At 39.2% G+C, this 26665-nt stretch overlaps 1 protein-coding gene and 1 pseudogene across 3 annotated transcripts in view; one reads left to right on the forward strand and one right to left on the reverse strand.

Annotated features, from left to right (window-relative positions):
* The window catches only part of PAK5 (p21 (RAC1) activated kinase 5), a 298952-nt gene that overhangs the window by 123120 nt on the left and 149167 nt on the right, over positions 1 to 26665 (reverse strand). The gene's annotated exons all lie outside the window — the stretch shown is intronic.
* LOC102749854 (DNA repair nuclease/redox regulator APEX1-like) lies at positions 2620 to 3967 on the forward strand (annotated as a pseudogene). The gene is made up of 2 exons (XR_014149163.1): positions 2620 to 2992; positions 3215 to 3967. The product of XR_014149163.1 is annotated as a DNA repair nuclease/redox regulator APEX1-like (transcript).

Genomic DNA, 26665 nt, shown 5'->3' on the forward strand with positions numbered 1-26665 from the left:
GAGGGGGAGACGAACCATGAGAGACTATAGACTCTGAAAAACAAACTGAGGGTTCTGGCAGGGAGGAGCATGGGGGGAATGAGTTAGCCTGGTGATGGGTATTAAAGAGGGCACATTCTGCATGGAGCACTGGGTGTTATGCACAAACAATGAATCATGGAACACTACATCAAAAACTAATGATGTAATATATGGTGATTAACATAACAATAAAAATTTTAAAAAAATAAAATAAAATACACTTAGCCTAGGAAAATGGCATGAGATTAAAAAAAAAAAAAAAAAGACTGTATTTCCTAATCTCTATGATAGCCAGGGCTGGGCAATGACATATAAGCACAAGTGCTCCAGTGAGACTTTAAGGAACACTCATTAGAATAGGGCCTGAAGGGCCCTATTTGCCCTTCTTTCTACTGCCTCTTGCCTGGAAAATCAATGTGATGGCTCAAAGTTCAGTAGCTGCACTAGACCATGAGGTGAAAAGAGCAGTCATCGATCCATCTCCACTTCAGGTAGAGCTCAAAGATAGAAGTTTCTAGTAGATTTATTATGGCCTAATTTTTCAAGCATCCTCGTATTCAAACCCTTTGCAATATCTCCCATCAAGAAGTAGAACCTGTTTCCCAACCCATTTAACCTGGGCTGGCCTTATGACCTGATTTGATCAAGAGAATGTGGCAGAAGTGTCAGAGAATCAGTTCTGAACCTAGACCTCAACAGGCCCTGAGTGGTTCTACTCTCTCTTAGAAACCTTCCACTGATATGTGAAATATCCTGTGCTAGAGAATAGTGAGAGATCATGTAGGGTGGGACCCATTTGTCCTAGTTGAGGACATTCTAAAACCAGGCCCCCAAATATAGGAGAATACCAAGTCAAGATGAACAGAGCTACTTACTGAACCCAATGTTGACTGCAGATACAGGTGAAACCAAGACTAGAAAATTCTCCCAGTTAATCTGTAGACTTATAAGCAAGCGTACACTCTTGTTTTATGACACTGAGTTTAGGATAGTCTGCTATCTGGTGGTAGTGGCCTGATATAAAACCTACATCTCTGATAACCATGAAGTTACCACTGTGACCTGAGACTTTTTGCCTAAGGTCATTTTTTTTAAAGTAAACTCTACCCCCAATGCGGGGCTTGAACTTAACGATGCCAAGATCAAGAGTTACATGCTCTACGGACTGAACCAGCCAGGTGCCCCAGTACTTTTATAAGAGAGAAAAGCCACCTTGACTAAACCACTTTTATTTTCAGTCTGTCTTTCCTGCCACCAAATAGAATTCCTAACTGATACATAAAGGGCATGAGATGTCTACTTTTCTATAATCCCCATGCATCATGTGTCATCCATTTATGTTACCTACCTCCCCTCATAGCACTTGCATGTGTGACTTCTACTCTATAGCCACATTTTTGAAAAAGAGGAAGAAAGAGAATCTTTTTGGTCTCACTTTGTACTCTGAGGCTCACTTAATTTAGTGGATATTTTTAAGGGAGCATATTTGAGGATAATTATATATTTTGCTTCATAAAACTCATACCATACCCAAATCACCTGAGCTGGCAGCCTGTGGCTCAGGATGACAGTGAAAATACCCGTGGGAAACAAAAGAAATAACAGAAATGATATTGTTTTAAGAGCATTTAAAACTTACTAAATTCATGCCAGCCTCCCTATGTTGTCAAGTGCTACTGCAGTTCAGTGAAATCCCTTTAGAGAGAAAACACTTCTCTTGGAAAAGAGCAGTATAAATCTACCTTCAAATATTACTACAAAAAAAAATGTGAAAATCCACGCCACCATTCCCTTTAACATATCTACATAGGACTATATATCAAAAGAATTCCAAATTTCAAATGCTAACCACATTGTCCTAATAGTCATAAAAGTGTACATGTAAAATAATTAGCTATGCATAAATCATAGCAGACTTAAAATAATTGTTAACATAGTGATTATTTAAAATATACAAGAAGGGGCGCCTAGGTGGCTCAGCTGGTAAGCGTCTGCCTTTGGCTCAGGTCATGATCTCAGGATCCTGGGATCGAGCCCCACATCGGGTTCCCTGCTCGGCAGGAAGCCTGCGTCTCCCTCTCCCACTCCCCCTGCTTGTGTTCCCTCTCTCACTTGTCTCTCTCTGTCAAATAAATAAAATCTTTAAAAATAAAAAATATATGTACAAGAAGTGGGACACCTGGGTGGCTCAGTCAGTTAACTGTCCAACTCAGGTCATGATATCAGGTCCTGGGATCCAGCCCTATGTCAGGCTCCATGCTCAGTGCAGAGTCTGCTGGAGATTGTCTCCCTTCCATTGCTCATGTTCTGTCTCTCTTGTTTGCTCTCTTTCTAAAATAAATAAATAGGGGCACCGGGGTGGCTCAAGTCAGACCTGACCTTTGGCTCAGGTCAAGATTGTGGGGTCCTGAGATAGAGCCCCACATTGGGCTCCCTGCTTGGCAGGGAATCTGCTTTTTCTTCTCCATCTGCCCCTCCCCCCCCCAAACTCATGCACTCTCTAACAAATAATCTTAAAAAAAAAAAAAAAAGCAAATCTTTAAAATATACAAGAAGTGACAATCTATCAATTAAAATACACAAGAGCGACTCCAGTTACCCACGTGGGGCACAGCGTGCACAACTCTTTGTGCTCGGGTAAGGAGGAGCCAGGCTGAGACCCAAGCATGCAATGCGGTAAAAATACTGCTTCAGTGGACGATGTGGTACGAGTTCAGGAGGGCGTTCGTTACAGTGATGCCGAAGCGTGGGAAAAAGGGAGCTGTGGCAGAAGATCAGGAAGAACCCAAGACTGAGCCAGAAGCCATGAAGAGTAAGGTGGGAACAAAGAAAAACGAAAGAGAGGCAGGAGAGGGGCCAGTCCTATATGAGGACCCCCCAGATCAGAAAACCTCGCCCAATGGTTAATCGGCCACCCTCAAGATCTGCTCCTGGAATGCGGATGGGCTTCAGGTCTGGATTAAGAAGAAAGGTTTAGGGGCGCCTGGGTGGCTCAGTCGTTAAGCGTCTGCCTTCAGCTCAGGTCATGATCCCAGGATCCTGGGATCGAGCCCCGCATCGGGCTCCCTGCTCCGCGGGAAGCCTGCTTCTCCCTCTCCCACTCCCCCTGCTTGTGTTCCCTCTCTCGCTGTGTCTCTCTCTGTCAAATAAATAAATAAAATCTTAAAAAAAAATTAAAAAAAAAATTAGAAAGGTTTAGATTGAGTAAAGCAAGAAGCCCCAGATAGCCTCTGCCTCCAAGAGACCAAATGTTCAGAGAACAAACCACCAGCTGAACTTCAAGAGTTACCTGGACTGTCCCATCAGTACTGGTCAGCTCCTTCAGACAAGGAAGGGTACGGGGCGTGGGCCTGCTCTCCGGCCAGTGCCCCCTCCAAGTCTCCTATGGCATTGGTGAGGAGGAACATGATCAGGAAGGCCGAGTGACTATGGCTGAATCTGACGCGTTTGTGCTAGTAACAGCCTATGTACCTAATGCAGGCCGAGGTCTGGTACGCTTGGAGTACCGGCAGAGCTGGGATGAAGCCTTTCACAAGTTCCTCAAGGGTTTGGCTTCCCGCAAGCCCCTTGTGCTACGTGGGGACTTCCACGTGGCTCATGAAGAAATCGACCTTTGCAACCCCAAGGGAAACAAAAAGAATGCTGGCTTCACTCCACAAGAGCGTCAAGGCTTTGAGGAATTACTACAGGCCACGCCACTGGCTGACAGTTTCCGGCACCTCTACCCCAACACGGCCTATGCCTAAACCTTTTGGACCTACATGATGAATGCTCGATCCAAAAATGTCGGTTGGCGCCTTGATTACTTTTTGTTGTCTCACTCTCTGTTACCTGCATTGTGTGACAGCAAGATCCGTTCCAAGGCCCTGGGCAGTGGCCACTGTCCTATCACCCTATACTTAGCACTGTGACACCGCCCCCAAATTACTTTAAACCTGGGAAATAAGACCCCCAAGCTAGCTTTAAAACTTAACCTCCCCAAACTTCTTTAAAAACTGCTCTCTAGAGATAACTGCACTGTATTTCCCTTCTAAAAATACGAATCCTTCAACCAGGCTCCTACTGATGCTTTTCTTTAAACCCCAAAATTTTTTTTCTTTTTACATTAAATAAAAGCTACTGATGACTTCTTTGAACTGTCCACATGAAAATAAAGAGCCATAGTTCCAAAAAAATTAATAAATAAAAATACACAAGAGCAATTAATTATATCACTAATGAAAAGTAGTACAATTTAATCCTTTTATACTTACTATTTTAAAACTAAATGGCAGTTTCTATCAATAAAATCAACACAAAAAAGATGCTTCAATTTATAACTACTATTCTGCTATGTTTTCAGAAAAAAATTAACAGACACACTTCTCTTATGGAAACCTCTACTTTTTAATATAACCTCAGCTACGTGAGAAACTCAAGAATACCAAGCCCGTGTTTTGAATTTAGGTATTTCATCATTTCATTTTGCATGACAAAAAGAACAAAAAAAGTAAAAACATGGGCATGCTCAAGAGTGCTTTAGGCTCCATAAAGCTCTTAAAATATAAACATAAAAGCTCTTAAAATCTGAAAAAAGTATGCCATGGATGTGTTCCGACACGGTATGCTGAGTCCTTTGGAATGAATATACATGTACATCCACATTAAACTGCAGATACCAACAACCACTGTTAGCCCAAGCAAGTGACAGTCTATTCCAATGAGTTTTTGATTGCTGAATTCCTATTCTTGTCAGCTAGTTTTCTGTGCTAACCTTTATCTGGTGTACAGGAACTCAGCCTCATCCAATGTAAAATGAGATTCATGTATGTCAATGATTGGTAGGAAAAGTTTCTTGAAAACATACCTTAAAAGTCAGAAAAGGGAGAATTCCTGTGCTGCAACATACAGCAAGAAGCAATTCAAACAGCTCCAGGGGACTCTAACATAATGGCAGAGAACTTGGATACCATTTTGCCAAGTTCTATGGCATTCATTTTACCAACAGATTTTGGTAGAACCTGTCTTCTTGGTAAAGAAGCAGGCTCTAAAATAGCACTGTCCAATAGAAATATAATGTGATCTACAAATGTATGTCACAAATGTAATTTTAAATTTCCTAACAGCTGCATTAAAAAGGTAAAAAGAAACAGGTGAAATTAATTTTAATAATGCATTTTATTTAAATATAGTCAAAATATAATTTCAACATGTATTAATAAATATTTTCACTTATTTTTTTCATAATCAGTCTTTGAAATCCAGTGTGTATTTTATGGTTATCGCACATTTCAATTTGGAGTAGCCACATTTCAAGTTCTCAGTAGTCACTGGGGTTAGTGGCTCCCATAGTGGGCATTGCAAGTCTAGAGTGACTTGTTTTGATATGTGACTTATTTTGATCATTTAAAAATCTAAGCAGTGACAGTAACTAGAGAAGAATGACATTTCAAATACAATGGGTAAATGAATTTTCCAAGAAAAAGTTGGTAGAAATTATACTAGCAATACAAAAGTTGACACCAACTAGCTGGATTTTTATTTTATTTTATTTTATTTTTTTTAAGATTTTATTTACCTATTCAGTAGAGACAGAGAGAGAGAGGCAGAGGGAGAAGCAGGCTCCCAATGAGCAGGGAGCCCAATGCGGGACTCGATCCCAGGACCCTGGGATCATGACCTGTGCTGAAGGCAGACGCTTAACCATCTGAGCCACCCAGGCGCCCTTTATTTTAGTTTTTAAATACACCAATTTTAAAGCAGATTCTTCGCAGATAGAGAAATGATTGGGTCATTAAAGTATGCCAAAATAAAACCCATTCAACTTTAGTGAAACATCCCAAGCAAATAATGAAACATGCTTATTTATATTTTGCAACATGGATAATAAAACATAATATAGGGAGCCTGAAGTGAATATACAATGTCAAAACTAATAGCACCATCTTATAATCACAGCCTCCAATCCAATTATTAGTCTTTAGATCAGAATTTATCTACACTAAAAATAGACATCAAAATATTTTTTCCAGAGTCAGATTAGTTAATTAAAATAATATATACATCCAGTAGGTCAAATATAAGGTTTAGAGGTCTGGTTGCATGTCAAAAAGCCATAAAACCTCCAGGCAAAAATAACTGCTCTGTAGAAACTGAAAAGCCTTTCTAAAAGTTTTTTAAGTAATGGTATTTATTATTTTTTTAAAGGTATTTATTTTTAAACAGCTTAAGTACTCTAACATCAATGAAACACTGCAAGCCTCAAGGCTATCAAATTACCTGATAAGTCATAACACTGTATACTTCTCAGGGTAGATTTTAATTTGCATTCCATGATATTGTGAAATAATTGGCATCCAATATAAATGGCAAACGTTATACATTTAATAAAACTTTCCTTATCTACTATTCATGTGTTCACTGTAGAAAAATTGGAAAAACATATAAAAGCACAAAAGAGAAAAAAAATCACTCAGAATCCCAGCCCCTAACACACTGCTGACATTTTAATCTATATTCCTCCATGCTTATACTAGTATAATTATTACTGCCAGGTCTTTGTGATATAATAAACTCATGTGGGCTCTCTTGTAGATCTGATTTTCTCAACAGATCTGATAATCCCACTTGGCACATATGTACCCACACACTTCCTTTCTCCTACACAGCTGTCTAATCAAAGGTTGAACAGAATCCAGGGGCACTCAGATCTGGGGTTGATCTGTCAATGTCTTTTGTCCTTTTTCTCCCACTCCATCCCCCCCCAACCATCCCCCCAACACCCATACAGTAAGACCTCAGTCTAAACACACTTTCTTCCAGTTAGCTCAAAGCTTTGTAGTGGTCTCTTAAGAAGAGATGGTGCTTCATAGAAACAACGACTACCAGTCTACTTATTTACAACCTTAAAACAGAATTATTAGGAAAAGACACTATCTTCTCTCTCTTACTAACAACATTGGTACTGGCTAATAAACGTAACCTTTTGGTCATATTTCAGTGGGCTTTATTTTGTGCCTGAAAGAATCTACTTTCTCAGACAAATCTCTAGATTCAACAATAAACATCTGTCAAATGCTTAAAAGGGCAGACATTGTGTTTAGGACCAGACAGTGAATTGCAGATAAAGCAGACATGATCTTTTGGCCTCACAGAAGTAATATTTTAGTAGAGAAGATAGTCTGCAATCAAGTCAACAGATAAATACATAATTACATACTGGGATCAATGCTACGAAGGTAATGGACATGGATGTTGAGATAGAGAACACAACATTGCCTATCTTAGTTTCTGACACAATGACCTGTTTGAAAGACTAGCAAGAACTCAGGAAGTTTCCCCCACCTATTTCACCAACACTGACCTTCTGCTCAGAAGAATACCACTGTGCTAAAGAGACCCCACACTGGTTGTAACAATTTTTTAGTCAATTACCAAGGTAAAGTCATTTAGGAAGCTTCTATTAGACTTTGTGTTATAATAGGGGAGAGCCTCCCTTTAACACAACTGTGGGCACCCTGCCTATGAAGTTGATCTCAAAACTTTGCAATATGACACCTTTTTTTTGTATTAGAGAGGATGGAAACCTGGAGAAATTTTTGGATCTTTGTTGAGCAAAAGCACTATCCTGACTATGTGTATATACAAAAGAAGGCCTACAGTGTTGATGGGATAAGGCAGAGAGCTAGTTTGTCCTCCATGGAAGAGTAAAAGGAATTTGGAAGAAGTGAGTAGGCAACTGGATAAATCAGAGAGAATAGGGGAGAAGTGGGGAGACAAACAGAGACATAAAGACTAATAGAGAATGAGGGTGGGAGACAGGAGGGACAATAAGAGAAAAACAGAGAGAGATACAAAGAGAAAGAAAAGGGAGAGAGACATAAGACAGGAATGCATGCACACACACACAAACACACAGAAACATACATAGAAAGCAGAAACCCCAAGACAAGATCTAACAAAGTTGAGGCCAATAATGCAAGCACACAGTCCCTGAGAATTCCTCTGTGGCTGAGAATGTCTGATGTGTCTAAAATATTAAAAACTAACTTTAAAGTTCTCTCTCATTGTCTGCTATAATTTCTGTTAATCTTTAGTAAAGTCTGCTAGCCATACTCCCCCTAGGATTAGAAGTGTTTTGAGGAATGAAGAAAGAATAGAGGTAATCATAGTGGGGCAAGCAAGCTGGTGAGAGAAGATGCTATAGGATCCAAGAGCCAAGGAAGAATGAATAGGAGAAACAGTCTTCCCTGTGGGCTGCCTTGGGAGTGCTGAGTGAACTGCCATTCCTCAAAATTATTCTTGAGACAAGTATATGCAATATATAATACTATATAAAAGAAAAAGAATTGATATTTATTGGGTACCTGTTACCTCTGTGCTTTATAGATACAATCTCATTCTTCAAAACAACCCTACCAATTGGTTCTGCACACTTTGATTTTTTACACATCAGAAAACCAAGAGTAAGTTTCCAGGCTGGGGAGTTGAGAGGGGGAATTCAAGAGAGGACCAGCAGACTCCCTGAGCTGTGAAACCAGACAGACCAAAGCAGCTAGAGTTTTCAGCAGGAAATACCAGAAATGAGAGAGTGCAAGGGAAGGAGAGGGGAGGGATAGGGAAAAACTATACATCACAGATTCAAAAATGTCAATAAAACCCAAACACAAAAAAATGTGAAGAAAACCACACCAAGACACATCACACTTATACTGCTCAAACACAGTGATAAAGAGAAAATCTTAGCAGAAGCCAGTGGAAAAAAAGACATTTATGTACAGAAAAACTAAGATAAGGATGACATATTTCTCATCAGAAACTATGTGAACAAGATAACAGTGGAATAAATTCTTTAAAGTACTGAAAGAAAAAATGTCAATCTAGAATCTCTATCTAAAAATAAAATATGTTACACAATTAAAAGTGAAATAAAGATATTCTGAGAAACCCCCTTCCCCCCCCAAAAAAAATCCCTGGGACAACATGGGACAAAGAAAAGAAATAGCAGGAGACATCAGACTTACACTTAACCATATCAATAACCACATTAAATGTAAATAGTCTATATATTATATTAAAAGGCAGAGATGTCAGATTGGATAAAAAAGAAAGATCCAACTATATGCTGCCCACAAAAAACACATTTTATAGATCAACAAATGTAAAGAATAGAAACAGATATGCTAAATCTAATCAAAAGAAAGCTAGAGTGCTGTATTAATATCACAAAAAGTAGATTTCAGAGCGAAGAATATTACCAAGATTAAAACTGGTCATATTGTAACAATAAAAGGGAAAATTCATCAAGACCTAACAATACTGAATGTTTATACATCTAAAAACAGTTTCAAAATACATGAAGCAAAAGTTGATAGAACTGCAAGGAGAAATACACAAATCTATAATTATTGTTAGATACTCAATGCTAACTTCATAAAGGCATCTCAGTAAGGCTACAGAAGACTTGAACAACACTAACAACCAATTTGACCTAATTAACATTTATAGAACACTTCAACCAACAACAGCAGAATAAACATTCTTGACAAAACCATAGAACACTTATCAAGATATACTATATTCTGGGCCATAAAATTAGCTTCAATTAGTTTAAAAGGATTCAGTACAAAGTATGACTCATACAAAAAAGATTCATACCAAGTATGCTAACTGACTATAATGGAATTAGAAAACAACAACAGAAAAATCTATGGAAAATTCCCAAGTATTTGGAGACTAAATAATACAATTCGAAATAAACCACAAGTCAAAGAAGAAATCAGAAGAGAAATGAGAAAGTATTCAGAAGTAAATAAAATTATACATATAAAGTTATATATATATATACATATATATAATTGTGGTATATAATATAAAAACTTGTGGGATACCACTATAATAGTACCTAAGGGATGTTATATAGCACTAAATTACAAAAGAACATAAGGGGCACCTGGATGGCTCAGTTGGTTAAGCAGCTGCCTTTGGCTCGGGTCCTAGGATGGAGCCCTGCATTGGGCTCTCTGCTCAGTGGGGAGTCTGCTTCACCCTCTCCCTCTGCTGCTCTCTATGTCAAATAAATAAACAAAGTCTTAAAAAATATACATAAGAAAGTTCAAATTGATGACCTCAGCTTTTCCACCTTAACAAAGTAGGTAAAGAAAATTAAACCCAAAAGAGAAGAAAACCCAAAATAGAAAAAAGTAAATAATAAAAATTACTGTAGAAGTCAATATATAAAAAGCATAAAAACAATGGAAAAAATCGATGAAATATAAACCTGGTACTTAAGAAGATTGATAAAACTGATAGCAAGACTGATCAGGAAAAAGAGAGATAAATTCTAATAAAAAATTTAGCAGATGAATCTAACACTATATAAAATAGATAATACATCATGACCATATAGGATTTATTTCAGAAAAGCAAGATCGGTTTACATTTGAAAAATTAATGTAGGGGTGCCTGGGTGTCTCAGTCATTAAGCGTCTGCCTTCAGCTCAGGTCATGATCCCAGAGTCCTGGGATCTATCCCCACATCAGGCTCTCTGCTCCTCCTTCTCCCACTCCCCCTGCTTATGTTTCCTTTCTCACTGTGTCTCTCTCTGTCAAATAAATAAACTAAAAAAAATGTTTAAAAAAAAAAAAGAAAAATTAATGCAATTCATATTTTTTTCAAAGATTTATTTTCAGAGAGAGAGAGAGTGCACGAGTGGGAGGAGGGGCAGAGGGAGAGAATCTTTCAAGCAGACTCCCCACTGAGAGAGGAGCCCCTGGACAGGGAGGCTCAATCCCACAATCCATGAGATCATGACCTGAGCTGAAACCAAGAGTCGGACTGAACTACCAAGGCACCCCTGTAATTCATATATTAACAAGCCAAAAGATTCTATTCTCGATAGATGTATAAAAATCATTAACAAAATCCAACATCCATTCCTGATAAAAAAAAAATCTCAGCAAACTTGAAATACAAGGGAATTACCTCACTTGATAAAGTGCATTTATGAAAAACATAGAACTAATATATTTAATAGTAAGAGGACTGTTTTTTCCCCTAAGGTGATGAACAAGATGAGAACGTCTACTCTTACCACATCTATTTAACATTGTTCTGGAGAGTCTAGTTAAGGTAATAAGGCAAGAAAACAAAATAAAAGACAGCAATATTGAGAAGTAAGAAGTAAACCATCTTTATTCATAAAAATGGTCTGCTGGAATCTACAGAAAAGCTATAGAATATACATTAATTTATCAAAATTGAAGAATACCAGACCAATATATCAAAATATATTGTATTTCTAATATACTAGGAACAAATAGTAGAAAACAAAATTTTTAAATGCCATTTAAAATAGCATTAAACACTATGAAATACTTAAGGATAAATGTGATAAACTACATTGTAAGCTATAGAAGATTACTGAGAAAAATTAAAGACCTAAACAAATGGAGAAATATATCTTGCTCTTAAGTCTCAAATCCTAATATTTTAAGCAATCAGTTCTCCCCAATTTGCACTATAAAATGACAATCAGAATCCCAGGAGGCTTTCTTTTTAATAGAAAATGACAAATTGATTCTAAAATTCATACTGAAGTTCAAACTTAGGATAGCTGAAACAAGGTTGAAAAACAACAGAGGAGTAAGTAATCAATGTAACGCAGTGTTGAAGACAAACAGATCAATGGACAGAACAGAGTCCAGAAATAGAACCACAGATATATGGACTACTGATTTTCAGCAAAGATGGAAAGGCAATGCAGTAGAGAAAGCATTTTCAACAAATGTGATTGCAACAGTTACATATCCATTTGCAAAAACATGAACTTCAGTCACACTTATTACCATATAAAAAGATAACTCAGAATGGAACATAGACCTAAATAAAACCTAAAACTAGAAAACTTATAGAAGAAAACACAGGTGATAATCTTAGTGGTCATGGGTAAGCAGAGATTTCTTAGAACACTAAAGGTATGAGTCATAAAAGAATTTTGAAAAATTAAATTTCATCAAAATTAAGCACTTTTATTCTTCAAAGGACACTGTTAAGAGAATGAAAAGACAAGCCAAAGACTGAGAAACCTATTTTAAAATCATAAATCTGATAAAAGGCTTGTATTGAGAATATACAAAGAACCCTCAAACACAATAGTAATCTTAAAAAACCAATCAACCCAATTAAAAAATAGGCAAAAGACTAAAAGTCTACAAAAGCAGACTTGGTGAATATACTGTATACTGATAAGCAGTCACATGAAAATATGTTCCATAGCATTAGTCATTAGGAAAATATAAAAACACCATGTGGTACCACTACATTCCCGCTAGAATTGCTATAATTAAAAAGATTAATCATACCAAGTCTTGGTAAGGATGTGGAAAAACTGGGAGTCTCACACATTCCTCAGTGTATGTAAAATGTTGTAAACACTTTGGAAAACATTTGGCAATTTCTTGAAATGATAAACATGTGTCCACTATTATGTTCCAGCCATTTCATGTTTAGGTATTTACTCAAGAGAAATCAAAGCATATGTCCATACAAAGGCTGGTCCATGTATGTTCATAGCAGCTTTATTGGTGGTAACCAAAAAAACCAAAACCAAAACAAAACAAAAACAAATAAACACTCCCCCTCACCCCAACCACTACCAACACAACCTAGAAACAACCTAAATGTCCATCAGTAGGTGAATGTATAAACCACCTGTGGTATATGCATACTCTAAACTACTGTCTAACAATAAAATGGAATAAACTCTTGATACATGCTACAACATGGATGAATCTCAGAATAATGATGAAAGGAGCCAAACCAAAAAAGTGTACACACCACATGATTCCATTTATATAAATCTCTAGGAAATAAAATCTAATACATGGTGACAGCACTAAGATTTGTGGTTGCCTGGGGACAGAGGTGCGGGTAGATAGGGAGGGAAATGAGACTGAAAAAGGCCACAAGAAAACTTTTGGGGTGATGGAAATGTTCACTGCTTTGATTATGTTGATGGTTTCATGGTTACATACATATGTCAACACATCAAATTGAGAGCTTTAAGTAGGGGCATTTATTTGCATGTCAGTTATACCTCAATAAAGCTGTTTTTTTGTTTTTTTTTTAAGATTTTATTTGAGAGAGAGAGTGCGCATATGAGTGGGGGTTGGGGGCAGAGGCAGAGGGAGAAGCAGAGGCAGAGGGAGAAGCAGAGGGAGTATTTTAAATACTCCTTTAAAAAAAAAGAGCTTTGGGGCACCTGGGTGGTTCAGTCGGTTAAGTGTCTGCCTTCGGCTCAGGTCAGGGTCCCAGGGTCAGCGGGGAGCCTGCTTCTACCTCTCCCTCTGCCTGCCCCTCCCCCTGCTGTGCTCTCTTGCTCTCTCTCTCTCTCTCTGACAAATAAATAAATAAAATCTTTAAAAAAAAAAGGAGTATTTAGTTCCTCAGCTGTACTAGCCATATACATAAGCTCGATAACCTTATAAAGTTAACAGCTACTGTATTGTCAGTACAGATACAAAACATTCCCATCAGTCAGAAACCCAAGAATAACAGACTGCCTTGCAAATTATTTTAAATGTTGCTATATTTTGTGCCAGAGGTAAGTTACAAGATCATGTGGAATTACTCAAAGCTCAAACCCTGGCATGATTCCCAGTTTAGTCCAATTAACATGTTATGTTAATGTCCATATAGTAAATGATGCAGATAAAAAACATTAATCTCTTCCTGGGGCACCTGGGTGGCTCAGTCGGTTAAGGGATGGACTCTTGACTTCAGCTCAGGTCTTGATCTCAGGGTCGTGAGTTCAAGCGTTGCACTGAGTACCACACTGGGCTCCAACTCTGGGCATGGAACCTACCTAAAAAAAAAAGTAATCTGTCCCTATGTATTTGATATAATTCAAAAGAAATATATAACGTTCCTAAGAAATCAGGTTAAATCTGAAATACAGTTAAGAATATAAAAAGCAAGTATATTTCCTTGCCTTTGGATTGTACAAGGAACAAGCCCCTCATGAACAAATATGTGAAATGATGTGCTATATTTATGTTAAGAACATCACCACAGAGGAAAGATTAACTGTATTTAAATGAAAAAAGAACGGATATGATGTACCTTATGTAATTACAACGAACCCTTGAACAGCTCATGTTGACTGATAACAGGTGAATAACACATTTTGTATGCTATATGTAATATATACTATAGTCTTAAAGTAAGCTAGAGAAAAGAAAATAAGGAATAGAAAATATATTTACAGTACTGTATTTATCAAAAAATCTGCGTATGTGGGGCACCTGGGTGGCCCAGTCAGTTGGGTGGCTGGTGCTTGATTTAGGCTCAGGTCGTGATCTCGGGGTCTTGGGATTGAGCCCCACATCTGGCTCCACACTCGGTGGGGAGTCTGCGTGGGGATTCTCTCCTCCCTTCTTCTGCCCCTCCCCCTGTTTGGGCACGCACTCGTGCTCTCGCGCGTGTGCTCGCTCTATCAAGTGAGTGAATAAATTTTTTTTAAGATTTTATTTATTTATTTGACAGAGACACAGCGAGAGAGGGAACACAAGCAGGGGGGGTGGGAGAGGGAGAAGCAGGCTTCCCGCAGAGCAGGGAGCCCAATGCGGGGCTCGATCCCAGAACCCTGAGATCATGACCTGAGCCCAACCAAGGCAGACGCTTAACGACTGAGCCACCCAGGTTAAATCTTTAAAAAAATCTGCATATAAGTGGAGCTACACAATTAGAACTTTTGTTGTTTAAGGGTCAACTCTATTAGTAAATTTGAACAGAATAATGTTTACATGGTCACAGATATGATACCAGAGCAACCATGCAGTTGTATAAAGAGGTAGAAGCCATTATTCCTTTTCTTTGTCATTACGCCAAACTGGTACCTTCTTCAGCTCATAATCTTCAAGGACAAAATTTTTGTTTCTCTGAATTAAAATATGATAACCTTAAATGTATTATACAATGGATAAACATGTTTTGGGAAAAAAAATTTAAGTAAAACATTCCCATCAAAGCAAAAAGTTCTATTAGACAGCACTTTTCTCAGTCCTGTATCTTAGTTAAGGAGGGATACATTTTCAAAAGCATACAGAGATTACTGCCCCCCCCACAAATGCCTCAGGCACTTTAGCCAGTATTTGCAATATTCTGTAATATATGCAAAGTCCTTCAAATATCATGATGCCATACCACACTGAAAAATTCCTCTTCCCCAAGTTGGATCAAAAAGAGGTTTTTTTTTAATCACAGCTTGCAACCATTTTCGAAATGCTCATTGACTTCTCTACTTGGCTACAGTCATACAAAGAACCAAATATTCCAGCTGCATAAAATGATCTCCATATTTGACCTTTCCCATGTTACAGAGATAAAAGGCAACTTGCATGCATTTGGAACACAATTCATGCATGTGATACAGCAGTAAATTGCAATCACTAAAACTTCTAAAACCACCCTTAGTATTTTATGCAAGTTGAATTTCAAATCGCCAGAAATTCAGAAACACATGAACTAAATTACCTGCTCAAGAGAGTGCTCTTTTTAATTTATCCTACCCTGTCTCTTGATTTTTAGTCTTTTCCCAGAACTAAGTGACATCAGTTTCTAATATGAACCTGCACCTCTGCCTCAACTTATCAGAGGGCAGACTGAGACTGAATAATCATTCTCTTTTGAGTAATCAAGTTCCCATGCCTCATTTGAGAAAATCTCAGACAGACTGACTGATAGAAGGGAAGGATCTTCTGTCTTCAGAAGAAAATGCTCAAGATAGAAGCGTATCTTGCCACCACGATTCTCAATCTGGAATCAGTGAAGATAGAAATGAAAACCAAAAGGCCTGACCACACTTGGGCATTTAGCCACAAGTGCAGGTCCAAGCTGCTGAAGCAGGGACAGTATTTTTGTCTCGCTTTGGCTCAGTTCAGTATCTCACGCCACCCAGAAGCTCTATTTGGCCATTTGTGCATGCTTCATATTTTTAAAGGGAAAAATAATTATTAAGAACTCTGGCACAGGGCAATTTCCAAACATGGAGTCTACAGGAAAAAGAAATTATCAGTGTTCTTTGGTGGTAAAAATGTTGGAGCCACCACTGGACGTTATCAGTGAACACCTCAATTAAGAGTTAATCCTGTGGCAGAGATTAGGGGAGTGTTGGCAGAGAATGAGGCCATAGCACAACTGGGGAATGAGAAGGAAGCCTGGCAGCAAACCCAAGACCCTGAACACCTGGGGACTTATTTGGGGTGAGGGGCACGTCTAAGACAAGTTGAGATTCTCTGGAAATGAAGTGAAAGGCATTAGTGTGGGGGTGGGGCAAAAGGCCTGGCTTTATCCTGTTTCTATTTCTAAACTGTCAGCTGACTGGGATTGAGAGATGTAATAATACCCCCATTAGACAGTAATTCCCCTTCTTGTACCCATACCTTTTGCCATTTGACTTTGGAGTTGCTCCCAAAAAGGTGAGGTATATTTCTTTATCCAGGTGACCTGCTTTGTCCAACAGAGTAACAGTTTACTACTCCAAGGCTAGGTCCTGGGAGACCTTGCCTGGGCGAGCCTGCCAGAAGATGAGACAGATGTAGCAGGGCCGAGCCGCCCCACTCTTCCCAGCTGAGGCGCACCTAGATCAACCAACAGCCAGCCAAGATCATCAGAGCTGCAGAGCTCACCTGTGGCTCATCCAAGCCCCATGAGCAATAAACATTTACTGCACTATGCCACTGAGGTTGTGTGTTTGTTATGAGGCATTACTGTGGTAGTAGAAAACCAACCGCTCTAACCCCCACACATTCTGAAATGCCTGAAAACGAGAGTTTAACTACACGGCCTCTCAGATCCCATACAGCTCAGATTTCTGCCACTGAACCAACAGAGGTCTTGGGCTCACCTGTCAGAACCTTTTTCTTGTCACTTTAGACCTACCCTATTACAGACCATACTGCCAAACAACCAGCAATTGGCCTCTAGTCAACCTTCTTCATGCAAGGTCCCCTCCCAGATAACCATCACTTACGTTCACACTGCCTGCAAAATTGAAAGGCAGGAGTGACAAATGTCTGGCTCCATAAGGCCCAGGAAGCCTCCAATAGAGCTGATAGGGAACAGAGGAAGAAAGAAGGAAAGATGGTTGACAATACCATACCCTATAGAATTGTTCACACTCCTTTAGATCACCTGTGAGTACACCACTTTCTTTCTCCCCACCCAACATCACTCAACTGTTATCCACAAGGCCCCTGAAGGAATGGGTATGTCCATCACGGTTAACAGTAAGAATTTTGGATTAAGTTCCTGCAGGAATGTGTTCCAGCCTCCATTCTGTTAAGAATGACATGACTCTGGGCAAGTTGCTTGACCTCTCTTAGCTTCCATTTTCTCATCTATAAATCAAAGATTAATACTTGCCCAGACTACTTCAGAGGACTATTCCAGGAGAAAATGTGCTAACATTTATAAAAATGCTTTTAAAACCCTAAGGTGCTCTACAAAATGTCACACTCTATCACGAGCAGTTGCTAAGGACAAAGGTCTTTGTTAGGGGAATTATAAGGCAACTAGTTAAAACCTGGGGGGTCTCTTGAGGTGTTGCATAGAATCTCTGAGACCCACTTTTTCAAGCAACACTAAGTAGGATCCCAATGATCCAGCAGAGAAAAACATCCTCTCTCTTTCCTCTACTGAAAGCGAGATTTCGAAAACTGTCAAGCCGAACACTGAAAGTAGCTACTCAGAGATCTTACCCTTTTGTCCTTACTTTAAATCCCACCTTAACAAGATATGAAGAGAAGCTGGAGACCAACAGTGGTCTTATGATGAGCAGGTCATCCTAAGGCAGAGAGCAAGCAAAGCTGAATAAAGCAACGCGGTCTCCAACCCTCACCACCCAAGGGCATTCAGATACCACACAGAGTTGACCTTCTTAGAAAAGATTCTGATAATGATTTCCTCCCCACACATTACTGTGAACCTGTTCACAGCAAGAAAACCAACAGACAGATGGCAGTGTAAATATCAGGTGCCAAGTATACACTGTTTCTTCCATGCGAAAGCCAAGATGAAAGTGAAAGAGAATCATCTTACTTTTATTATTGTCTCCATAACAAAGGTTAACTGAAACTAAAGTAGATCTGCCTATACATAAAAATAGGAGCTCCATTATTTCATCCAAGTCATTCTCTCATTTATCAGATGGAAGTAGGAAGGCATCTAAATATCCCATAAATAAATTACACACACTGATGATCATTCTCTTAGCTAAAGTCCCTGAGGCATCCTGAGTATAAGCAAATATACCAAATTCTGTTCAAACAGCAGACGTGATGCCCACAACCCCTGCTTTCACACAGTTCCCGTTCATTCCTGCTGTGTGCACTATACTCCTGGTGCAGACAACACCTACACCAGCGAAGTCATTTCAGGATGCACCCAAGAAAATAGTTTTCTGGATTTATTTATATACTTGGTCTCCAAATAGTAAGGTTTCAAAAGTGAATATTCTCTGCATCTAAGCCATAATTCATGGGTGGGGAAAAAGAGAATTCACTGTGGGTTCATCACTTCTCCCTCTTTCTCTCCCTCCCTGGATGTTCCTCCCACCCCTTACTCTAGGAAGTGTTGACCTTGACAAAACCAGAACTTCTTATAAACACTGTGCTGGGATTTACTAGCAGGAAGATAACCCAGACATTCTTATCTAAGGTTTTAACAGGTCGTTCCTGGTCTGTCTTGATTGCTTCAAAAAATTAACCCAGAATTTTTGGATTTATGGGATACAGCCTTCTGGGGAATGGACACTGGTTACATAGGTAGAGCATTTATATGACTAATCAAGTATAAAAAACTGAGAAGCCCTAACTCTAAATGGCTTTGCCTGAACTAACTTGTATCACACTTTTAGGCCATATTATCAGTTACTCCTAAACCAAAATGCATCCCAGTGCATAAAAATAGTTTTAGGAAGCTGCGTCAGAGGTTCCAGACCCCTTTGAAGACAAACATTGGGATGCTGAGATTGTGCTTATGCTTTGCTCATATTCTTCATTAAGTATTAGTAACACTTGATGTTGGATAAGATCCATGATCCTTTGTGGAACAACATGCTAGACACAGTGTCTATTCTTTAATAGACACTTTAAAGGGGAATGTCCTAATTCCCTGAAGTCTGCAGAAGACTGAGAAAGGATCGGATGTGATTAAGTTCAGGGTTTTACGAAGGGGAGATCATCCTGAACTAGCCATTGTGTTGGGGGAAGGGGGAAGGTGCAGAGGAAAAGGAAGACACAGAGGAGAAGGCGATGTGAAGAGAGAGATTTGAAGACTGGAGTGATGTGGGCATAAGTCAAAGAGTGCTGGCTGCCACCAGAAGCTGGAAGAGGCAAGGAACAGATCCTCAGGAGGGATACCTCAATTTCAGCCCATTGATCTTGATTTCAGACTTCTGGCCTTCTAACCTGTGAGAGAACAGATTTCTACTGTTTCCAGTCAATAAGTTTGTGGTAACTGGTTACAGCAGGCACAGGAAACTAATAATACATACCCTAAAAATGCCCTACAACAGTTCATTAAATAGAAAAACCCGAGAAAGCAATATGGCTTATTCCAGAACAAGTAATTTCTGTTTTTAGCTCACTCAACTGGCAACACTGGCCTGTGCTTCAAGGTCCTATGGTAAGACCTAGACCATGCAGGTGCTAGACCATGTAGGCTCACCACCAGCAAGGGCTTTTCTGATTACATTGGCATCCCCTGTATATGCCCCCTTCATGGGCATTCCTAATATGGCTAATGAATGGATAAAAAAAAAATTAACAAATTAAGAGTTTGAGGAAAAAAAATCATCAAGTTCATGCTGGGTGACCAGATGGATAGCTAGAAGTGGATTATGGATTGAACAGAAAACTGGCAGACCATTCTGACTACCTCCCTGATGACAAGCAACATCCTGGCAGAACTCTTTTGCTTTATGAAGGCCGGGTGGTGGGATCACAGTCCTGAATGATGTTCCATACAAGCTCAAAGTTATCTCTGTTGTGACTGAGGCCTGCCTTGATCTTGCCTTTGGGTTCAGCGGTTGGCACACCCACAGCACTCAGCATTGGTTCTCATTTTCTTTCCATGTCACCCGAATATCAAGTTTTGCTGTTCATGTTTGTGACTTAAGCAAAATCAGCTCATTCTGGCTAGGGTGTGAGGCCTCTTGGGGAATGTACAATTTATTTGCCTATGATGTGAGCTATTGAAGAAGTTCAAACAGCAGGTGAATGGGGGTAGAGAGGAAATTCCCAACCAGAGGAAGTTTTGTTCCTCTCAAGTCAGGTTTTCAGAGTACATCCCTCAGTACTTGATTTGAAATGAAGTCATCCCCTAGTCAAAAGTAAGCAGAACATACATTACACAAAGCTAACTATAAGTAAAATTAATTATCTGACACTTGGAGTTATTCATTTTTTCTTCTTTCAATTTCAGAGATTAATTGAAAGCTATCAGTACCCAGTTATTTCTTTTTAAACTGCCATTTTAGTAAATTGCCATTGCCTTAGTCAAAGGTTTAAAATGGTGCACTTATTTATGTCATTTTTCACTGTGAGTGACACTACATCAAAAAGCAATTTTCACTTTTAATACATAAAATACATTAGACATCTCACATGCTTATTAGAAGATGGACCACAACATTGGTGACTCAGTTTCTTTGTGAGATGAAATATCCCATGAGAAGAAAACCACCTTTTACTGCTGTTAAATTTAGCTGACACTAGATGGTCAATTTAATATCTATAACTCATTTTGGCTAATGGACTACAAAACAATCAACCTAATATAGTAGTACAGTTAATGTAATATCCTGGGTGCCTCCGGTGATTTTCACCCATTAATTTTAGACTCCTACACAGTGCTTTTTCTATAGCCACAAGGTATGCAGGAATCTCCTTCTGAGATACAGGCTCTGGCTTATAGGTCTGGGGGAGGGCCCAATAACCTGCATTTTACCAAACTCCAGGGGACACCAATGCTGCTCCCCAGATTCCATCTTGAATAATAAGGCTTTAAATGAATAAAGGACAGAAAAGTGAGTTAACACTGCTGAAATCCTCAAAATATGAAAAGAAAAATAAGAGAAAAAGGAAGTGTTCATGTAAAAACAAGAAAAAACATATTGTGAGTCTAATTTAATGGATTATATTCTTTTCTCACTAATTGTTGCCCCAGAACCACCCCCCCATAGAGATGAGTGATGAAAAGAATGTCTGCATCAAATAAGCAAGGTTTTAAAATGACTAAGAGCAAACGCAACATTAATGTGGGTTTCGACAACTTTCCCATCTCCCATGCAGAGATTAAGGGCTCCTCTGGTAATGATCTTCCAAACACTGTTACCATTATTTTAAAAGATTTTATTTACTTATTTGAGAGCCAGAGAGAGAGCCAGAGAGAGCATGAGCAAGGAGGAGAGGGAGAAGCAGGCTTCCCGTGGAGCTGGGAGCCTGATGCGGGGCTCCATCCCAGGACCCTGAGATCATGACCTGAGCCTAAGGCAGATGCTTAACCAACTGAGCCACTCTGGTGCCCCAAGACTGCTACCATTCTAAGGTGTCCCAGGCTCTCCCTTTTAGGCTGGTGGATCTGAGGCAGCCTTTGCCCTGCCCCATACACCTTGGCACCTGCTCCATAGAGGGCCACCTGGCTCCATGGAGGGCACCTGATGGTACAGGTCTTGGAAATGCATCTTCTCTATCTCAACTAAGTCCTGATCAGACTTCTCAGTATCCAGAAATGGCACAGAGATCCCTTGAGCTGAACCGAAAAAGCCAATAGAGCCAAATCTCTATTTTTTTCTTTATATACTTTTCACATTGATGTATAATTTACTACAATGTCTTAAGTTTAAGACTTGATGAATACTGATGCTCAGTATTTGTACACTCAAGCAACAACCCAGACCAAGGTCTAACATAGTGCTGTCCTATAGGATGTTCTACAATGATGGAGAGGTTCCATAAAGAAATATAATTATGCACTGTCCCATTCATTAGCTATTGCCCACCATGTCACTGAACACATCAAATGTGGCTAGTGCAACTGAGGAACTTAATTTGTAAATGTATTTTATTTAATGTAAATTTATGTAATGTAAATTTATTTAATGTAAATGTAAAAATTAATTTACATTTAAAGAGCCACAGTGGCTAGTGGCTGCCATATTGCACAGCACAGGCCTAGAACATTTTCAGCAACTCAAAGTTTCTCTTGTGCCCTCTCCCTGGCAAGATTTTCCAAACATGACCTCTCTTTTTTTTTCGTTGAAGTATAGTTGACACACAATGTTACATTAACTTCAGGTGTACATAACTTCTCTTCTAACCTCCAATATAATACAAGTGAATTTTGGCTGTCTCTAGTTTAATGATGATCAAAAACATTTTCAGTTTTTTAGATCTGGTGCTTTATTTGAAAGAATGATGGGTAAATATTAGAAAATAACCCTTTAGTAACAAAAAAGCCAGTGACTTACTTTATTATCATTTTTATCTATAAATACTCTTTCAGGGGCAAATAGTTTTGTTTTTTGTTTTTGTTTTTTGAGGGAGAGACAGAGAGGGCATACAAGTGGGGGAGGGACGAGGAGGGAGAGAGGGAGAGAATCTTAAGCAGGCTCCATGCTCAGCACGGAGCCCAAAGCAGAGCTCAATCTCAGGATCCTGAGATTATGACCTGAGCCAAAATCAAGAGTCAGATACTTAACCCACTGAGCCACCAGGTGCCCTGGGGCAAATAATTTTTTAAAACCTATTGAGAGCTATCAGTTCTCACACACACACACACACACACACACACGAGATAAAAACATTAACAGTCAACTTATCCAATATTCATTTAAGGTACTATATAGACTTTTTTTTTTTTTACTCAAATACATGGGAGGCTAAAGAGCATCCTACTAAAGAATGAATGGGTCAAGGGGCGCCTGGGTGGCTCAGTTGGTTAAGCGACTGCCTTCGGCTCAGGTCATGATCCTAGAGTCCTGGAATTGAGTCCCACATCGGGCTCCCTGTTCAGCAGGGAGTCTGCTTCTCTCTCTGACCCTTCCCCCTCTCATGCTCTATCTCATTCTCTCTCATTCTCAAATAAACAAAATCTTTAAAAAAATAAAAAAAAAAGAATGAATGAATGGGTAAACCAGGAAATTAAAGAATTAAAAAAATTCATGGAGGGGTGCCTGGGTGGCTCAGTCGTTAAGCGTCTGCCTTCAGCTCAGGTCATGATCCCAGGGTCCTGGGATCAAGTCCCACATCGGGCTCCTTGCTCGGCGGGAAGCCTACTTCTCCCTCTCCCACTCCCCCTGCTTGTGTTCCTGCTCTCGCTGTCTCTGTCAAATAAATAAGTAAAATCTTAAAAAAAAAAAAAATTCATGGAAACAAATGAAAATGAAAACACAACTGTTCAAAATCTTTGGGGTGCGGCATAGACAAAGCTTTCTAATGAGCTGTAATTCTTATTAAAAACAACCCTAAGCATTCACCATATCTGGTATTTGAAACATATGCAATTGTTTTTCTATCTTTTCCCACTTGTAAGGTTGGAAAATCCTGATGACCATGATGATTATCTCAGATGTTTTTGTAAACCCAACAAAATCCAGAGTAGTGTTTTGCATTTAACAACTGTCCACGGTTCACTTTTGGAAAGAGGATAATAGGGTCCTAAAGTAAGTACTAATTTAAATGTTTTGAAATGAACATTAATGTGAGATATTTTGCTGTTCCATAGGTTGATGTAATCATTAGTTATTCTTGCTTTTTATAATATTTATTATCCACTCAATTACTGCTACTCAAAGTAGCTGATATACAAACTTTTGTTATGACCAATGACAAGATAAGGAACTTGCACAAGGATATAAATCAAGTCACTGTTTCCTTCAAGAGAGTCCTACACAAGAAAAACATCAGCTGGACTGAACAGTGTACTGAATGATTTATGTTCTAGCACAAATTTCGCATTTCATTGTTTGACCAGTAACAGCGCTCGGATAGCACAGGTCCATGGACCACACTTTGAGTACTGTTGCCTTAGACCATAAATTCTTGAGAGCAAGGGCGCCTGGGTGGCTCAGTTGGTTAAGCGACTGCCTTCGGCTCAGGTCACGATCCTGGAGTCCCGGGATCGAGTCCCACATCGGGCTCCCTGCTCAGCAGGGGGTCTGCTTCTCCCTCTGCTCTCTTTCCTCTCGTGCTCTCTGTCTCTCATTCTCTCTCAAATAAATAAATAAAATCTTAAAAAAAAAATAAATTCTTGAGAGCTGTTTTGTAAAGCGGAATTACCCAAACATTATTCAGTTCTTACTCCCTGGTGCTTCATAATTCCTGACTTTTAGCAAGTATCCAATAAAATATTTTAAACTAATAGTTGTTGAGCCACATAGATCTTCAAGTATTTAATGTATTAATCTTCATCAGTTTCTGCTCGAACTTTTTCCTACCAAAGGGAATTACTCTCTTGATGGCAGCAGTAAATGTTTGCCTCCCTGAAACCTCCTAAAACACAAAATGAGAATGATCAGATTCCACAGAAAATTGTTAAATAGACTAATTCTATTTAATGAAACTATTTTAAGAAGAAAGTGACACCTTCTTCAACAGAGTGAAGCATAACATTGACTTAAAGTGCTCTAATTTTAAAATTATGGTTATGATTTAATTAATAAAAGAACCTGGAAACCAATGAAGCAAAACTTTTAAATCCTCCTAAATAAAATTCTCATAATTTGGGTGGTACTGGGCAACACTAACATACAACTGTATTCGTCGTTAAGAGACAATATATTTAGTGCAATATAACTACTCATTGCCTCGCAAGCATTATTAATTGGAAGGAGCTAGTCATGGCTCTTATGTGTAAGCAATAAAAAGTAACCCTATTCTACTGAAGAGTAAAAGAATTTATTGAAAGAATAATAATAGGAAACATGCAGAATGGCTGAAAAGCCTGAAGAACGAACCAAGGAGAGGCAAAGGAGGCTAACATAGACCACAGCTAGAATTCCACCCCAATCTGCCCAGTGAGGACATGTATGTGTTGTCCCGTAATTTTCTTTTTTTTTTTTTTTAAAGATTTTATTTATTTATTTGACAGAGAGAGGCAGTGAGAGAGGGAACACAAGCAGGGGGAGTGGGAGAGGGAGAAGCAGGCTTCCCGCGGAGCAGGGAGCCCGATGCGGGACTCGATCCCAGGACCCTGAGATCATGACCTGAGCCGAAGGCAGACGCTTAACGACTGAGCCACCCAGGCGCCCCGTTGTCCCGTAATTTTCAATGGCACCAGCATCTGCACTGGTCAGTGTTCCTCCTGGCCTGTGGCCCCAACTGCCACTACCTCTACCAAGAAAATGGATTCTTTCCTGCACTGTGCTTCATCACAGTCTAGGTCATGGTTATCTGATCACCCAAACCCAGGCCACATGCCTGCACCCTCGCTGCAAAGGAGGCTGGGAAACGAAGCCTCTGGCTTCCCTGGCATCAACAGAATGGCTCCCACCTAGAAAATGGACTGTGGATATCTGGCAGCCCTTCCGAATGACAAATGTACACTGCAATGTGTTTCCAAACTATTCATGCTAAGAGAGGCTATGACTAATTACTGATGTATAGATGTGAAGCATTACTAACGTATAGAGGACCTATAAAAATAAAAAGGTCCTCTAGCATCTTCCAAACGCCAGATGTGTCTTGTTCAAAATGTAGTTTTTGCGACTCCAAGCATTTTAGCATAAACACTTCGAGACCAGATTCACCTAGGGAGAGGCTGTGCAAGATACCACGTCCTCCCCCATTGCTCCCTCTCACGGTGTATTTCCCAAGGCCATCATCTAATTAACAGTCACAAACCCTCCTGCAACACAACTGCCTATCAAACGGCTGGCTTCTTCATTAGCTTGCATCTCTCTCTTCATCTCTTCCGATTAGCAGCTGATAAAAGGAAATCACAAGCACCTGATACTCATTTTTCATGATGGAGAGATTTCATTTCTCTCTAAAGCATGAATAAAATTCAATTTCAGAGAGCTCTCTTCCCCATTTGGAAAACCAGGCTCTGACTACGGAAGCCTTTATCTGACAAAGACTCCTCTCTGAAAATGTTTCCTTGTGTCGTATTAAGCAAGGTACCAATACGTTTCTTCTGTAAATGTCATCACTAAATATGCAGCATCAGATGCATCCACTTGTAATTCTTTGGACCATCCCAACTCCAATTTCCATAATAAAAGATCATTTGTCATGATCAATATTTATGATGTGTGACTGAGTCTATTGCCATGAAAATCTGGAAAACAAAACACATTTTAAAAGGAAGGTTACAAGTATTCCTTAATTTCATTATTTAGTAAAACTTTCATGTAGGGTCTGCTCTGTAGGGAATCAATGAACATTTAATAAGTGACTACTATACAATGATGTGTATAATCAGATACTGTCTTTGACATTACGAAACACATTTTGGTGGAAGAGATAAGCAATAAACATGTTAAATTAACGAATCAAACAGCATTCTTAAGGAAGTGCACAAAGCAATAGGATGGAAAGTAATCAGAAGAGTCCTATTTGACCCAGGTGGTTAAGGATGTGGTTGTATTAAGAAAGAAGTCCT

Source organism: Leptonychotes weddellii, chromosome 10, assembly GCF_054177405.1.
Source record: "Leptonychotes weddellii isolate Sample4059 chromosome 10, ASM5417740v2, whole genome shotgun sequence".
NCBI lineage: Eukaryota > Metazoa > Chordata > Mammalia > Carnivora > Phocidae > Leptonychotes > Leptonychotes weddellii.